General features: G+C 41.4%; 1 pseudogene; it reads right to left on the bottom strand.

Moving 5' to 3' along the window:
- Positions 1–676: 676 nt before the first annotated feature.
- On the bottom strand, positions 677–2,346 carry LOC143666089 (heat shock factor protein 2 pseudogene; annotated as a pseudogene).
- Positions 2,347–16,780: the final 14,434 nt, after the last annotated feature.

The raw sequence follows: 16,780 nt of genomic DNA, 5'->3' as shown, positions 1-16,780 counted from the left end.
CAATATTCATTATATTTATTTTACTAAATAGTAGGTTCGAAAAAAACACAAACCAGAAAACTTCTACCTAAAATGAGTCCAACTGAATGGATGGGGCTGATTCCATCCCATCTTTTTTACCATGTATATGGAGTTGGAACCATATCAGACAGTGAGCACTAATGAACATTTTGCCTTTCCTTTTGAGCATGAATGACTTCTTTGAACCAAGAGAGACAAACGAAGTTTTACAAGATACAGGCACTTTATGTTCCCAGTTTTAAAAATAAGCCAAGTGAAAAATATTTAATAAAAGTAAATGGAACATAAAGCTTTAGGAGTACTAACCATTACTTCTAGAGATTTACACTCAATGCAATCAGACAGCATCAAACAAGTAAAACAAACAAACAAAAGTTAAACTGGGGTAAAAGGTATATAGGTAAAAAAGAATTCCAATTTGCTGCAAATGGAGAAAAATGGTCATTTGAATCCAACTTAAATTTATGCCAATAATGTGCATTAAATCTCACATAGCTATGCATTTAAATAACATCTGAGAGCTTAATGTGCAGTTAGTGAGAAAAGCAAAAGGTGCTTTAGATTCCACAGTATCTGACTAAACAAAACAAAGCAATTTACAAAAAAGTACCAAATGATACTTAAAAATAAATATTTCATCATTTTGATGAATATATACACTTATAGTCCAGTTTTGGGGGATTTAACTATCTAAAAGCGGCATATCACTATCCAGAGGTGCAGGAGCAAGTTCACATAAATAAAACAGTGTGGCTTCACTAGCTTCAGCTTCAGTCAATGACTCCAGATGAACAAGCTTACTTTGGGTTGGTTCTGGGTCCAGGCTGCTGTCCAGAAGCTCATCCACTTCTATGGGTTTATCTACAGAAGACATAACTTCTGATGATCCTGTGCTCGCCTGTTCAACAGTAGAAGTGGGGTTCCCATCAAGGAATGCAAGAAGTGGAAAGGCAGTGTACTGGACAAGCTGTTTATCTGGTTTGGGTTTAGATTTTCTTCCTTCTTCTGTAACTGGCTGCATTACATTGTTCTTGGTAGTTTCTAATCCTTTATTCTCTGGTTTTGTATTATTGATGTAATCTGTGGGATTCATCTGCACAGAACTAGTGAAAGATCAACCAGCAGATCTGGGTCTATGCTAAACTGTCTTCCTGACAGCATGGCTTGGAAGTCCTCTAAACTGCAATCAATACTGTCAAGATAATCCAACAGTTCAACCTTTCCCAAAAAATTGATGTTATCATTCAAAATGGAATCCATCATGGTCATGGGATCATCTGTGGTCAGACTGGAAGAGCCATTTAGCTGGACAGCACTAGACATGAGTGGGTTGGTGCCATCATTTTCTGAACTTAGGGACTCACTGGGTGGTTCACTCTGATCCCCACTCTGAATAACAGGTGCATACTCATCTTCATTGTCGTCTTCAACAATGACAATATCAGGGTACTGGCTATAGCTAGAGGGATCAGATATAATATCCTCATTAGTTTCTGGAATAACTGGAATATTTTCTTCATCTGTATTATCATCAGTGACATCATAAATAATGATGTCATCAGAAATTCGCTCCCTTGGCTTTAAGCCTTCAGTCCTGTTGTGTGGAACTTTATGATGGTGATTATCAGCTGGTTCTTTGACTATGTGCTGAAACAGATTCTTCTTTTGGGCTCCATTCATGTTTAGAAGTAGAGGCCTTTTACGTTTTAAACTCACAAGTTGGTTATTCTGAACCAATGTCACAATAAACTGGACAATCTTTCGAATAACTTGTTGCTGTTGTGCATGTTTTGCTCGTAATTCCGACACCTCCTTCCAAAGTGACTCATTCTCACTTTTCAATTCAGAAAGCCTAGACTCAATAGTCTCTTGTTTTATTTGAACCTTCTGAGCACTGCTTATAATTTTTGTTAAATCTTCTTGACGAATTTTATTTTCTTCTGGTTTTGAAGAGGAAAACTTCCTTTTAATGTTTTCCAGCAAATCATCCTGGCCTTGCTTGAAGTAAGGATGCTGAAATTCAACAGGACCATCTCGTTCCTGCTTTACAATTCCAGAGTCAATATGTACTACTTTACGGAAGCCATACATATTCAGTTGCCTCACAAAGCTTGCCATGTTATTGTGCTTGAAGTACTTGGGAAGAATTTCTTTTGCAAATCTTTGTTCATCCAAAACCAGAAAACTTTGGCCATTCTGGCTCCAGGTGATGAACTCGTTGGTGTGGGCCTCCTCTACGAGAGTCCACAGCTTGCTGAGGAAAGCCGGCACGTTCGAACTCTGCTTCATTGTTAACGAGGCGCAGGGATTCCGAATTCTAGCCCCGAATGCCTGTATTGATTTTTGTGTATAATATTCATTTAAATATAGACACCCAATTTACCCAGTGTATTAGTTAGGGTTCTCTAGAGAAACAGAACCAACAGGGAACACTTGCAGATATAAAATTTATAAAAGTGTCTCACGTGACCATAGGAACGCAGAGTCCAAAATCCACAGGGCAGGCTGTGAAGCCGACAACTCCGACGGATGGCCTGGATGAACTCCACAGGAGAGGCTTACCCGCCAAAGCAGGAATGGGACTTGTCTCCTCTGAGTCCTCCGTAAAAGGCTTCCCATGATTAGATTTAGCATCACTAATTGCAGAAGACACTCCCCTTTGGCTGATTACAAATTGAATCAGCTGTGGATGCAGCTGACGTGATCATGACCTAATCCTATGAAATGTCCTCATTGCAACAGACAGGTCAGCGCTTGCCCAATCAGATAAACAGGTACCACAACTTGGCCAAGTTGACACCTGTCCCTAACCATGACACCCAGCATCATTTATTGAAAAGACTATACTATTCAAATTGATTTTTGACAAGTGTCAAAATCGGCCATACCTTAGTTTCTTTAGCTACAAAATGACAATGTCATAAGTTTATGATCTCACTCAAGGGTCAAGTAGAAAACACACAAGTTGACTATAAATATGGGGGTTGATTTTTGTTCTCTCAATTTTATTCCATTGATTTGTATGCCTGTCCTTGTGCAAGTACAATGCTGTTTTGATTACTATGACTTTGTGATAAATTTTAAGATTGGTAGGTATGAGTTCTCCAATTTGGTTCTTATTTTTCAAGATGGCTTTGACTATTCAGGGCCATTTACCTTTCCATATAAATTTGATGATCCATTTCCTTGAAGAATGTTGTTGTAATATTGATTGGAATTTTGTTGAATCTATAAAGCATTTTGGCTAGAATTGATATCATGACAATATTTAGTCATGCAATTTCTTTTCTGTGTATAAGCAGTATAAATCCTTGGTCAGAATTATACTAGATATTTGATTATTTTATTGTAAATGGAGCTTTTAAAAATTTCTTCTCTTGATTGTTCATTTCTAATATATTGAAAACCTGCTGATTTGGGGCATTGATCTAATACCCCAACGCTTTGTTGAATCCATTTATTAGTTCTAGTAGGTTTGTTATAGATTTTTAGGATTTTCTTTATAAAAGATCATGTCATCTGCAAATAGAGAAAGTTTTACTTATTCTTTTCCAATTTGATGATTTTTATTTGTTTTTCTTGCCTAATTGCTTGGTTAGAAATTCCAGTACAATGATGAATAACAGTGGTATTAGTGGACATTTTTGTCTTGTTCCTGATCTTAGAGAGATAGCTTTTAGGCTTTCACTGTCAAGTATAACGCTAGCTGTGGGTTTTGCATATACAGCCTTTACCATGTTGAAGAAGTTTCCTTCTATTCCTGGCTTTCTAAATGTTTATATCTTAACTGTGTAAGATCAAGGAACCATATGACATGAACCATCTGATCATTGTGAACTGGGTGCTGTCTGACCTACCAGGCCATAAAGTGGGGAATGCACTGCAGCCCTCCATCATCAAATGGGGTTGGTATGTACAAGCTCAACCTCAAGCACGTCCTGAAAGTGAAAGTAATTTACATAAGGAAGTGATCCAAATGCCTATAGGCACTTTTCCTCTTCCATTACCTTGTATCACCTAGTCCTCACCCATGTGAATAGCCATGAGGAGTCGCTTCTAATCAATTGACTGAAGAAAAAAAAACCTCAAACATAATTGACAGATGACTAATTAAAGTAGATGGCTACTGCATTATAACTACTTTTTGTAATAATGCAAATGGAAGTAGGAAAGGAAATCTCCAGTGCACAGAAATTTGTTATTTTAATTTGCTTGAAAAGAGAAGTGGTCAGAGGTGTGAGTGTAAATCACTTCATGGGCTGTGACCAGTGGTTTAGGTGAATAGTCAGGACTTCAAAGAAACATGAGTGGAAAATCGATTGATGATGATGATAAGGAGTTCTGGGGGGTGGAGGTGTGTGAATAAACATTTTTGAATGGGCAAAAGTGTGAAGATATTCGTGTCCCATATAAATGTTCACCAGAATATGACATAAGCAGAGGAGGATTTTAATAATAAGATGGATATCCAGTCAGCCTCTATTCCAAGTAACTACAGCAATTGTCCAATGGGTTCCTTAAAAAAAGCGTCCATGATATCAGGGTTGGAGGTTATGCATGAGCTTCCATTCACCAAGGCTAACAGTACAACAACCACTGCTGAATGTGCATTTGTCAGCAATAGCCTCTTAGCTCCTGATATGCACTTGTAATATTTCAGAAAATGTAGTGTTCTTTGACTCCTTTCCTGTGGGTGCAGACTTATTATAGGTGGGGCCCTTTGATTAGGTTTTATCAATTGAGAAGTGACCTGTCTCATTCAGGATGGTCTTGAGCCTCTGCTGAAGTCCTTTATAACAGGATAAAACATATACAGAAGCGAAGAGATGGAATTCAAAGAAGTTCATTAAGAAGAGCAACAGAGAAGCTAAGAGAGGGAGCCACTGAAGCCAGAAACCTCAGGAATTGAAACGCAAGAGAGAAAGACCGGCAGACAATGCTGTGGGCTTTGCTATGTGACAGAGGAACCCCAGATGCTGGGAGCTGTCTTCAGAGTCCAGGTATCTTTCTGTTGATGCCTTGAATGGGACATATTTATGACCTATAAACTGTAAACTGTAAGTTAATAAATCCCCATGTTAAAAGTCAACCCATTTATGGTATATTGTGTTCTGGTAGCTTCAGCAAACCAAAGCAACACCATTCCTTGAGATGGCCAACCTGCTACCTAGTACCGGATTGATTACATTTTACCACTTACATCCATCATAGAAGAGGTTGTCTTTTATTCTACATAAATAGATATTTAATTTGGATATGGATTTGTTTTCAAGTTTGCAATTCTCCTTCCAAAACTACTACAATCCATGGACTTACAGAATGTCTTTTCTATCATCTTGGCATTAGATACTGCATTGATCTGATCAATTAAATTAAAAGTCACAATGGGCCAATTTTCATAGTACTCACTGATCTTATCATGTTCCCCATCATTCTGAAACAGTTATCTTGATAGACTGATGGAATAGCCATTTGTAGGTTCACAGTGCTTGATAGAGGGAAAACCTCTACAGGGGTTGGACAATGTCCCCTGGGTGGCTGTATGCTTTAAATCAACACCCAAAATATGGTGCTTTTACCATCAGAGCCAGGATTCCTGGGTTTAGGAATTGAGCTGTGGAAATTGGAGTGGTACAACTCACTATTACCCTAGTGATTCACTAGCAATATTGCTTCCTATAACCACAACCTTAGGTTCTGATGGTCTAGATGTCTTGGTTCCTAAGGGAGAAATGTTTTGACCAGGAGACACAATAATCTTTCTGTTGAATTGGAAATTGACAACCATACAGCACTGTGGGAGCCTCAAGACTGAATCAAAAGGCAAAAAAGGGGAATTACTCTATTGACTATGGTCATTGATCCTGATTACCAAAATGAATTTGCGCTGCTGCTACTACACAATGGAGACAAGGAAAAGCATTGGTGGAAAGAGGAAATCCCTCAGGACATTTCTTTGTGTTGCTGTCTTCTGTGAATAAAGTCAGTGAAAAAACATAATCAACCAATTCTGTACTACTAATGGCACAGACTTTTCAGGAATTAATGTTTTATTCACTCCAGCAAGCAAAGAACCATGACAACCTGAGATGCTTTCCTAGTGCAAAGGGAATATGGAATGGATAGTACAAGAAGGTAGTTATAAATATCATCTGACTGTTGCAGAAACAAGGACTGCAATGGTTAATAAGCACATCTTATATTTTTATGAGTATTTGTGTATATATGTATGCATTAAACAAATGTCTTTATTTCATCTCTATCTTTTCCTTTATCATTGTGCCAGTTTGGATCTGTTGTGTATCCCAGAAAATTCCAGTTTTTTAATCCTTAATCAATATTGCTGGGTGGGATCTTTTTTATTGTTCCACCGAGATATGATCCACCCAATTGTGGGTGATAACTTTTGATTAGATGTTTCCCATGGAGATGTGTTTACACCCATTCAAGGTGGGATTGCTTACTGGGGCCCTTTAAGAGGGAAACAATGTGCAAAAAGCTCAGTGCAGACAGAGCCCACACAACCAGAGACCATTGGAAATGTATAAGGAAAACACCCCCGGAAAAGTGGTTGAAGAAGCCTGGAGAGAAAGCTAACAGATGCCACCCTGTGCCTTTCCAGCTAAAAGAGAAACCCCAAATGTCAAAAGCCTTCCTGAGCCAAAGTATCTTTCCTTGGATACCTTACTTTGGGCATTTTTATAGCCTTGTCTTAATTTGGACATTTTCATACCCTTAGAATGATAAACTTGGAACTTATACTTAATAACTTCCCTTTTTTACAAAAGCCATTCTGTTTCTGGTACATTGCCTTCCTGAGTTTACAAACTAATACAATAAAAAAGCTTAAGATTCGTCATTAATCATTACATTTTCATTTTATTATTTAAGTTACAGGCTATTAGGGAGAAGTATGAACATCACTCAAGGGCTTCATCTCTTCTTCTGGGGAAAGGGTTAGTCTATTTTCAAATATATACAGAATAATTGTCCCAAATAAAGTGGAAGTTTGACTTCATATTCACTATTTTTAGAGATTTAATATTGTTTAAAGAGATATGTATGGATGCAAGTTGACAAGGGGTAGATTGTGATAGTCTTATGTGTCAGCATTTCAGTTATTTAATCAAATACTAATGTAAGTGTTGCTTTTAAAGATTTTTTTTTGTAGATGAAGTTAACAGCTATAATCAGTTGACTGAGTGAAGGGGATTACCCATGATAATATGTATGAGCTTCATCCAAATAGTTGTCAATCTTAAGAGAAAAATCAGAGGTTTCCCTGAGAAGAAGAAATGCTGCTTCTGTTTGCAGCATCAAATCTTGCCACAGATTTCAAATTTTCCATTTTCAACAATGATAAAAGTGTTCTGAAATTGATTGTTAGTATGTTGTGCATTTTATATGGATAAATTGTATGCTATATAAACTGTATCTCAATAAAACTATTAAAAATTAGGTTGTCAAAACTGTCTTTTTTTTTGCACCAATATTACTTCTAAACACACACTACAACAAATTTGAATTAATTACCACAGCTTTCAAAGGATTTGAAAAGTGGCAAATGGTGATGTAACATCTGCTAGCAAATGCTAATTTCCTACAGGGATTTCTTAAAATATTACCAGCACACAAGCACAGTTTATCATTATTTATACTAGCTAATCATAAACATATCACAGATAGTACATATAAATGATTGAACTTACTTCTCCACTAATAGAATTATTGAAATGGGAAACAATAGACTCTATGCAAGGTTTGGCTATATTCAAACATACATGAATGGAAAGATGGTAGAGAGGATTGCGTTCACTCCTGTTCCATGGAACAAGAAGGCGGACCGGGAGAAAATGACAAGAACTGCAGTCCTGGGGTGTGAATAATCAAACAGGGTCTCTAGAGAGTTTTGGGGAGGAGAGAGACAGGAGAAATTGGGACAGGGAGAGTGGGGTGGGTTGGGTGAACATGATCCCTACTTAAGGCATGCTGTGACATGTGAGGGGGTACAATCAGAGGGAACTGATCATCCCTCCACTCCAGTCTGCCCCAGCTGCTGGCTGATGAAACCTCCCCATGCAAGTCCCTAGTTTACAGTACTCACAGAAAGCCCAGAGGCAAATCCAATCATCCACTGTAGGGGACAAGGTGTGAGGAGTGATAACCCATTTGGGTGCCAGCCACTGAGCACTGCAAGTTAGCTGATGCCCTGAGCTGTGGTTGGTTCCCCAGTCCTGCCTGCAGGGACCAGCAGTCTGGGCACCATTGGCTCAGAGCAGTCCCCTCCTGTACACAGAGTTCTCAAGCCACTAGTGCCAGGGGGGGCAGCCTAGGGGTGGGGGAGCCTCAGATATGCCTCCTGCTAGCAGGAAGTGGTAAGTGAAGGCTGGCTGCTACAGTCCTGGAGGAATAAGAAGAAGAGCTTCCTCAAAGAACCACCACTTGCTGGAGACAGGGGGTAACTGCAGGCAAGTTAACTCCCTATCTGTCTAAGTTTTATTTTATTTTTATTTTTTTCTATTTCTCCTTTTAAATTATTGTTGGGTTGCTGATGGCTGGTTAGCTGATGGCTGGGGGTAAGCGGCCGTACTGAGTCAGTCACACAGACACAGAGCACACAGCACACGACTCAGGAAACAATCCTCAGGAGTGAGTGGAAGACGTTCTCTTTATTGAAGAAGTGCACAGGCTTATATAGACTGGGAGCATGCAGGGATATGTGTCGGATGGGGATTGGTGGCTGTTGTTGCTAGGATGGAGGGTAGATTTCTGGGATTTGTCATCATTGTTGCCTTGCATCAGTCATGGCAGCCAAGTGAGCGATATTTTATGGCTTCTCCAAAATTCCTCTTTTTTAATTTTTTAGCTTTCCGGGTACCTGTGCCTGTCTTAGGTTGCCTCCTCCAGAGGTCTTACCCATCTTTGGCTACCAGCTAAGCCACCCGAAGTGAGGGGCAGCAGTACCTGTCTTAGGCTGCCTCCCCAGAAGGTCTTATCCATTACTGGCTGCCTGCTGATCATCACACAGGAGGACTGAGATGCGCAGCATAGGCTGGCTGTAATGGAGACTGTGGAGATGCAGGCAATGCTACTTTATGACAAAGCCAAAGCCCAGACAATAGGAGTGCATGCGGGAGGGGGTAGGCTAGAAACCACCAGTATTCAGGAGGGGGATGAGGGCCTCAAGGAGCCTGAGGACTTCCTTGGGACTCAGGGATACATAGCAGCTGGTGGGAAAGTAAAGGGGAAGGGTGCACAGGGGGTTGGTGATGGCAGCTCGCGATAAAATCTTCAACTTCTCCAGCACTTAATTCCCTTTCAGCCACATCTGCAATAGATCTTTAACAAACAATTTAGCAATGGCTCTTTAAGCTAGGGGGTTTGTCGTACTTTGGTTACAACACCATCGTACATAGAGTCAGGGGAAGGAATGGGGTGTTTATGCTGCATAAGCACCATAAGGTGGAGAGCATTAACTCGTGCTTTAATGAAAGCTAGGAGGCACTTAATTACACATGGGCCTATAGATATTAGGAGAAGGAGGATGAAAAGGGGTCCCAGAATAGAAAAAAATTAAGGTGGTTAACCATGAGGATTTATAGAATAATTGTTGGTACCAGGTCTCTTGGGCATCTTTGTCAGTCCAAGGACATTGGGAGGGATTGTCCTTGTCAGAAGTAGTAAATGAGGCATTAATAGCTATGGCATCATAATAAAGGGGCTGGGCAGTGACACACAGCCAACAACTACAAGTAAGGTTAGGAAAGGAGAAGTTTAAGGAAAAGAAGGCTGCCTGGAGCATTGGCCAGAGTGGGGTAGAAGGAGAGCTTGTTTTATTTACAGGCAATAGTGTTGAAATGGGAGTGGGATGAAGATTAAAGGGAAACAGGTGAGGGAGCGGTGGTGTTGTTGAGGAGTGGGGGAGGGAAGAGCATGCGCACTGGGAAGGGGGAGCAGGGAAGGAGGGGGAAGTGAGATGGAAGGAGAGGGAGCAGGTCGCAGCAGCCTAGAGGACTTAGGAGGAGTGGGGGGTGGAGTGGGTGAAGTAGGCGTAGCTGGTGAAAGCGAAAACGCCTCAAAAGGGGCTCCCATGAGGCATGCATGCATCACAAGGAGGGTGGGGATGAGACCTAGAGGAAAAGTTTTTCCCTCGTGTTCCTCAGCAGCAGGAACACGCTGAAGGAGTTTGCACCAAGTATCCAGGTCCCATATCGAAGCAGTTTCAAGCCAGGGGTTAGATCGCGTAAGGACTTCCCAGTACTCGTGCATGGTTTTTTCAGAAATTTTAACCCACCTCATGGCCAATAAAGTGTGAATGGCTCAAACTTGAAGTGCAAAATCAGAGGAGGGAGTATTACCCATGATAGGGAGAATTTAGAGGGGGCGGTATGCACAGAGAAACCACTGAGGGGGCCACTTACTGAGACAGGGGTGGCTGTCACTGAGAACCACCGAAGGGGGCAACTATCATGGAGAACCACCGAAGGGGGGGGTGGCCCCACGTTGGGTGCCACTTGTGGGGTAACTGATGCCTGGTTAGCTGATGGCTGGGGGTAAGCAGCCATACTGAGTCAGTCACACAGACACAGAGCACACAGCACATGACTCAGGAAACAATCCTCAGCACATGACTCAGGAAACAATCCTCAGGAGTGAGTGGAAGGCATCTGCTTTATGGAGGAAGTGCATAGGCTTATATAGGCTGGGAGCATGCAGGGACATGTGTCAGGCTGGGATTGGTCACTGTTGTTGCTAGGCTGGAGGGCAGATTTCTGGGATTGGTCACGGTTGTTGCTAGGGCGGAGGGCAGATTTCAGGTCAGCCATTTTGTGTTGCCTTGCATCAGGCATGGCAGCCATGTTAACGATATTTTATGGCTTCTCTGGTGGCTTAGCTGGTAGCCAAAGACAGGTAAGTCCTCCAGAGGAGGCAACCTAAGACAGGCACAGTTACCCGGAAAGCTAAAAAACAAAAAGGAGGAATTTATGGAGAAGCCATAAAATATCACTAACATGGCTGCCATGGCTGATTCAAGGCAACACAAAATGGCTGACCTGAAATCTGCCCTCCGCCCTAGCAACAACGGTGACCAATTCCAGAAATCTGCCCTCCGCCCTAGCAACCACCGTGACCAATCCCAGAAATCTGCCCTCCACCCTAGCAACAATGGTGACCAATCCCAGAAATCTGCCCTCCAGCCTAGCAACAGGGACCACCAATCCCAGTCCGACATGTGTCCCCGCATGCTTCCCAGCCTATATAAGCCTGTGCACTTCCTGAATAAAGCAGACACCTTCTATTTTCCCCTGAGGGTTGTCTGCTGAGTCGTGTGCTGTGTGCTCTGTGTCTGTGTGACTGACTCAGTACGGCCGCTTACCCCCAGCCATCAGCTACCCCACAATTATGTTTTTCATTACATTTATATTTTCTTTTTTATTTTTATTAGTAGTATAATTGTTTATTTCATTATTGTTTACTTGTATTTTTACAGATATTTTGTTTTTATTGATTTTTATTTTCATTTCTTATATCATATATTATTTTATTTCATTTATTTTTAATATTCTTATTATTTTTTTCTTAATTTTCTCTCCCTTTGGTAAGAATAAGACTGAGTTCACTTCCAGTATATCTTCTGACTCTGAGGCCTACTACGGATAAGATGTGTTTTGTTGTTATTTTTTTCATATTTTTATGATATTCTTACTTATTTTATTAATATTATCTGTTTTTCTTTTGGGTGAGCATAAGTTGGCAGTTCAGCCTGGGCCTCCTGTGTGGTTGGCAGTAATTCTACCACTGAAATGCCCATGTGTTCTAGTTTGCTAGCTGTCAGAATGCAATACACCAGAAACAGAACGGCATTTAAAAAGGAGAATTTAATAAGTTGCTAGTTTACAGTTCTAAGGGTGAGAAAATGTCCCAATTAAAACAAGTCTAAAGAAATGTCCAATCTAAGGCATCCAGGGACAGATACCTTGGTTCAAGAAGGCTGATGAAGTTAAGAGTTTCTCTCTCAAGTGAGAAGGCACAAAGCAAACACAATCAGGGCTTCTCTCTCAGCTGGAAGGGCAAATGGCGAACATAGCATCATCTGCTAGTTTTCTCTCCTGGCTTCCAGTTTCATGAAGCTCCCTGGGAGACATGTTCCTTCTTAATCTCCAAAGGTCACTCGCTGGCTGACTCTTTTTCTCATGGCTATGTGGTCTGCTCAGCTCTCTCTGAATCTCTTTCATTCTTGAAAATGTTTCCTCTTTTATAGGACTCCAGAAACTTATCAAAACCTTCCCAAATGGGTGGAAACATGTCACCTAATTCAGCTTAGCAATCACTCTTGATTAAATCACATATCCAAGGAGATAAATTTGGTTACAGTTTCAAATATACAGTATTGAATAGGGCTTATTCTGCCTTTATGAAATGGGATTTAGATTAAAATATGTCTGTACTAAGGGACATACATCCTTTCAAACCAGCACACCATGCATACCAGCCTAGCGTCTAATGGACCTTGTATTAGCTAGGGTTCTTTAGAGAAACAGAAAAAGCAGGAGATAACTGTAAATATAAAATTTATAAAAGTATCTCACATAACTGTGGGGATGTAGAGTCCAAGACCTGTAAGGCTAGACACAAGTTCCAGCTCCAATGAAGGTCCTCAAAGAACTCTCAAGAGAGGCTGGTTGGCTGAAGCAGGAAGAGTGATTGTCTCTTCTGGATGCTCCTTGAAAGTCTTCCAATGATTAGATTAAGAATAATTCATTGCAGAAGATACTCCCCTTAGCTGATTGAAAATGCAATTAGCTATGGATGCAGTCAACATGATCATGATTTAAGTGCATGAAACATACTCATAGCAACAGACCAGCCAGCACTTGCCCAGCCAGACGACTGGGCACCACCACCTGGCCAAGTTGACATGCAAACCTGACCATGACATTTCACCCTTTATCAGCTTGGCAGCTACATACATCACCTTAAACCATACTTAATCTCTAAATAGAAAACAATAGCACACACACTTTTTCTTCACCTAACAATACCCAAATATCTCACATACAACTGGAAACACATTAAATCTCTCCAGAATAGGATTCAAGTCCTTGGTTAATATTTGCACTTAATCTTGATATCTTACAACCTAAATACTATAACATGAACAAAACAGCCTAGGTCATATGTAAAGGGGATAAAATAAAGAAGAAAACAAAGATATTTAATTTATGTTTACATACATAAATAATAATTACAAAGCAAGGAAGAAATATTCATACCATTACAGTCCTCATTTCTATAACTAATCACATGTTCACAGTTTATATTTATCACTACCTTCTTCTTTCACTACCCATCTTTTTTCCCTTACCCTCAGCTAGCCCTTCAGCTGGCCTTGATTCTTTGCCTGAGGGGTGACCCAAACCTTCATTCCTGAAGTTTCAGAGTCATAGGGAGTCCTACCTGGATTGGGTTGTTGCAGTTTTCCATTGATTCACAGAGTATGGTAATAGTGAGAGATGCCTTAAGGGACCTTCTATATTCCAGGAAAACTCTTCTTTTCCTCCATTGTGTAGTTGTGGTCCTATTTTCCCCTGATGGGGTCAATTATTCCAGCCAGTAAAGTAGTCCCTTTCTTGACTTGTTGCTTCAGGGGGCATGTATCACCCAAAGGGACCAGGTGGGAGTCTTAGATTCTACTTCAATAGAATCACTGTTGTTTCTACTGGTGGAAGCACTCCCACTTCTGGAACCAAAACTTGTAGACCAGCAGAGCTCAGGGTCACAGGGAAAGGAAGAAAGTGTTTTCCTAGTGGATCACTAAGGGTAATAGTGAGTGATGCCACTCCCAAATCTACCCCTTGGTTCCTGGACCCATGGATCTGGCTATGGGAGAAACAGTACCATACAGTGGATGCTGATTCAGAGCCTGCACAGCCTTCTGGAGAACATCACCTCAGTCCTGCCAGGAATTGTCAGCAGTTGGCACCATAACTGAGTTGTCAAAAGGACATTTCATTGTTTTATCAATCCAGGTGTCTCTGGATGATAGGGGACATGGTGAGACCAGAGAATTCCATGAGTATGTGCCCATTCTCAAAGTTCATTTACTATGAAGTGGTTTCCTCGATCAGAAACAATGCTGTGTGGAATTCCATAATGATGGCTAAGGCATTCTATAAGTCCATGTGTGGTAGTATTGGTGGAAGCATTTCATGCAAGGAAAACAAACCCATGTCCAGAATATGTGTCTATTCCACTTAGAACAAATCACTGCTTCTCCCGTGGTGGAAGTAGTCCAATGTACTCAACCTGCCACCAAGTAGCCAGCCGATCACCTTGGGGAATGGTGTCATATCGGGGGCTGAGTGTAGGTCTCTGCAGCTAGATGATTGGGCACTCAGTTTTGGCTGTAGCCAGATCAATCTTGGTGAGTGGAAGTCCATGTTGTGAGCCCCCTCATAACCTCCATCCCTACCACCATGACTACTTTGTTTATGAGTCCATTGGGCAATGACAAGAGTTGCTGGGGAAAGAGACTGATTAGTATCCACAGAATGGGTCCTTTATCCACTTGGTTATTAATACCCTCCTCTGCTGAGGTCATCCTCTGGTGCACACTCACTTGAGGTACAAATATCTTCATGTTTTTAGCCCACTCAGAAAGGTCTATTCACGTACATCTTCCCCAAACCACTTTGTCACCAATTTTTCAATCATGCTTTTTCCAAGTTCCTGACCATCCAGCCAAACCAGTAGCAACAGCCCATGAGTCAATATACAAACACATCTCTGGTCAGTTCTCTTTCGAAGCAAATGAACAACCAAGTGCACTCCTCAAAGTTCTGCCCACTGAAAGTATTTCCACTCACTACTGTCTTTCAGGAACATCCCAGAAAGGGGTTATAGTGCAGCAGCTGTCTACTTTTGAGTGGCACTTGCATATTGTGCAAAACCATCTGAAAACTACACCTGAGTTTTCTCTTCTGCATTTAACTCACAGTAAGGAACTCCCCAAGAGGCTATAGGTCTGGCCTGGATAGGAGGAGGTAATGTGGCAGGGGTAGAGACCATGGATGTTTGGGCCACTTCCTCATGTAACTTACTTGTGCCTTCAGGACCTTCTAGGCTTTATCCCATATTTCCATTTCCATTTGATAATGGAGTGCTGTTGTGCATGTCTAATTTCATGGCTTGGTGTGTCAGACAACACCCAGCTCATGATGGGCAACTCAGGTCTCATGGTAACTTGGTGACCCATGGTTAAGCATTCAGTCTCTATTATGGCCCAGTAGCAGGCCAAATGCTATTTCTCAAAAGGAGAATAGTTATCTACAGCAGATTGTAAGGCTTTGCTCCAAAATCCTAAGGGTCTGCGTTGTGATTCTCCTATAGGGGCCTGCCAACGGTCCAGACAGCATCTCTGCTTGCCACTGAAACTTCCAGCACAAATGGTTCTCCTGGATCATATGGTCCAAGTGGCAGAGCAACTTATACAGCAGCCTAGACTTGTTGCAGAGACTCCTCTTGTTCAGGTCCCCAGTCAAAATTAGCTGTTTTTCTGGTCACTCAACAAATGGACTGGAGTAGCACACTAAATGAGGAATATGTTATCACAAAAATCAAAAGAGACCAACTAGTCGTTGTGCCTCTATTCTGGTCATGGGAGTGGCCAGATGCAGCAAGTGATCCTTCACCTTAAAAAGGATATCTCAAAATGTCCCAGGGCGGGCCGCGGTGGCTCAGCGGGCAAAGTGCTTGCCTGCTATGCCGGAGGACCTCGGTTCGATTCCCGGCCCCAGCCCATGTAACAAAAACGGAGAAACAGAATACAATAAAACAAGAAAATGTTTAAAGATGTTTCCCTTTCTTCCTTCCTTCCTTCCTTCTATCTTTCCTTCCTTCTCTCTGTCTTTCCTTTAAAAAAAAAAAAAAAAAAAAAATGTCCCACGCCACTGGACACCTAGAAATTTCACCGAGGTGGAAGTCCCCTGTATTTCTGTTGTATTTATCTCCCATCCTCTGACATGCAAATGCCTAACCAAAAAGTCTAGATTAGTTGCTAATTCTTGCTCACTATGTCCAACCAACATGATATCATCAATAAGATCGACCAGTGTGATGTCTTATGGGAGGGAGAAATGGCAAGGTCCCTGGGGACAAGATTGTGACATAGGGCTAGAGAGTTGATTTATCCCTGAGGTAGGACAATGAAAGTATATTACTGATTTTGCCAGCTGAGAGCGAACTGTTCCTGTTGGTCTTTACTAACAGCCATTGAGAAAAAAGCATTTGCTAGATCAATAGCTGCAAACCAGGTACTAGGAGATGTATTGATTTGCTCAAGCAATGGTGCCACATCTGGAACAGCAGCAGCAATTGGAGTCTGCTGGTTTGAATTAATAATAATCCACTGCCATCCTCCAATACCCATCTTTTTTTCCACAGGCCAAGTAGGAGAGTTGAATGAGGATGTGGTGGGAATCACTACACCTGCATCTTTGAAGTTCTTAAGGCTGGCTCTAATCTCTGAAATCCCTCCCAGAATCTGGTATTGTTTCTTATTTACTGTTTTTCCAGGTAGGGGCAGTTCTAGTGGCTTCCATTTAGCCTTTCTAACCATAATAGACTTCACTCCATGAGTCAGATATCCAATGTGTGGATTCTGCCAGTTGCTCAGTATATCTGTTTGAATTATGCCTTCTGGGACTGGGAAAATAAATGCAGAATGGGTCCAGGGGTCCACTGGGCTCATTGTGAAGTA

This window comes from Tamandua tetradactyla, chromosome 22, assembly GCF_023851605.1.
Source record: "Tamandua tetradactyla isolate mTamTet1 chromosome 22, mTamTet1.pri, whole genome shotgun sequence".
Classification (NCBI taxonomy): domain Eukaryota; kingdom Metazoa; phylum Chordata; class Mammalia; order Pilosa; family Myrmecophagidae; genus Tamandua; species Tamandua tetradactyla.
The sequence above is the reverse complement of the archived record's forward strand: the minus strand, read 5'-3'. Positions and strand labels throughout refer to the sequence as shown.